Here is a 353-nt window from a genome sequence, read left to right as displayed (position 1 = left end):
GACCCGCACCCTCGCGCCCTCCGCCTTAAGGAAGGCCCCCGGGGTGGCCCGTTTCCTCCTCAATTGACCACCAGGCCCGGCCCCCGCACCACGCGCTCGTGTGAGAAAGAGGTGGCGACGTGACTTCCGGCCGGGTCGGTGCTCCGAGAGGCCGTCCGGCTGCGAAGCGGGGCTGTGCCGCCTTTAGTTCCGTCTCTGGGGCGACTCGGGAAACGGGAATCTGGCGCGCCCACCTCCGATTCAGAGGCGAGCCGGGGTCCAGGTTTCACCCCCAGGCCGGTGCGAGGCCGTGTCTGCTCCCGCAGCTCCCGGCCGAGAGACGTGCTCTGCGGCCTGGCGCCACTCCCCGAGCT

The 353-nt window shown here is 71.1% G+C and overlaps 1 protein-coding gene across 2 annotated transcripts in view; it reads right to left on the bottom strand.

Moving 5' to 3' along the window:
- The window catches only part of ARL6IP4 (ADP-ribosylation factor-like 6 interacting protein 4), a 2,194-nt gene extending 2,050 nt beyond the window's left edge, over positions 1–144 (bottom strand). Inside the window, exon 1 of one of the 2 annotated variants that reach the window (XM_005875466.2) lies at positions 4–144. The gene's annotated coding sequence lies outside the window, so the exon portion shown is untranslated. The remainder of the gene's footprint in view (positions 1–3) is intronic. The other variant, XM_005875467.2, reaches the window with a different exon arrangement.
- Positions 145–353: the final 209 nt, after the last annotated feature.

Source organism: Myotis brandtii, unplaced genomic scaffold (assembly GCF_000412655.1).
Source record: "Myotis brandtii unplaced genomic scaffold, ASM41265v1 scaffold463, whole genome shotgun sequence".
NCBI classification, from domain to species: domain Eukaryota; kingdom Metazoa; phylum Chordata; class Mammalia; order Chiroptera; family Vespertilionidae; genus Myotis; species Myotis brandtii.
Note: the sequence above shows the minus strand (reverse complement) of the source record. Positions and strands in the feature narration are given on the sequence as shown.